Here is a 1,045-nt window from a genome sequence, read left to right on the forward strand (position 1 = left end):
CCCCCCCGGTAACCCTAAACCTATGGTTCTTATGGTATATAAATTCTAAAAATTTTTCCTTTCGGAGAAATCTGGGAGTTGAGGGGGTGGAGTCGATTACGGTTTAATGGAAGTTTAATAGAATTCAATAAAATGCAATAAAATACAGTAACCTTCAACAATTCATTAAATTTAGAGTAATTCCATGAAATTCATTGAGATTCCCGTGTAGAAATAGCCCGGTTCGACCCGACCAGAAGAAGGTTTCTGGCCAGAATCTGACCGGATCAAACCGTGATACTATTTGTTAATTGCCCGGCCGGGATCTGACCGAGTTCCCACAGGACCCAGTCGGGCCAAAAAGATGGATAATAGAAGTATCATAACCTTAAAAACATCTAAAGAAATATCCACAAACGACTGCCGTAAGTGGGTCGTTTGTGAATATGTGACAGGTAAAAGACCATTTTTTTGTACTTTAGGTGTTTATTTTTATCAGTTATGAAAGAAAAATTAAACTAATTTTAAGTGTATGGTTTCCCACTTTTAGTTCTGCGGTTCCCAGACTTGCCGTGACTGCGAAATCATTGACCAGCTTCTTTTTTATTTTCAAACATATAGTTTCCCAGTGAAATTATACTTATTTTTTTTGTGATACGATTTTTGCTTATTTTTAATGTATCTATGTATTATCTTGAATAACCAAAAAACGTAATAAGAAGATAAATAACTTTTTCCGAACGAGGTTTTGAATTACGTTATCATGCTTGCAAGTAATAACGATTCGGCGACTTCAGGAGTCTTTAATGCTTAAAACGCAGAAAACTTCAGTTGAAGCTAGGTTATCCGTTAAGAAATTTGTTAAATTTCACAAAATTCTATTCAATTTTCTGGAGCAAGCGGATTATTTATAAAGGTAAGTGAATTGTTTTGTTAATAAGTAAGCATTATTAATATTCTTCAACGTTAAGGTGGTTTTAGCGTGAAACGAAATCCATGCTAAAAAGCTGAAATTTTTATTATAACTTCTTTAACTATTTTTGAATACATCTGCGAAGTTTCAGAT

The sequence above is a fragment of the Belonocnema kinseyi genome, chromosome 1 (assembly GCF_010883055.1).
Source record: "Belonocnema kinseyi isolate 2016_QV_RU_SX_M_011 chromosome 1, B_treatae_v1, whole genome shotgun sequence".
NCBI classification, from domain to species: domain Eukaryota; kingdom Metazoa; phylum Arthropoda; class Insecta; order Hymenoptera; family Cynipidae; genus Belonocnema; species Belonocnema kinseyi.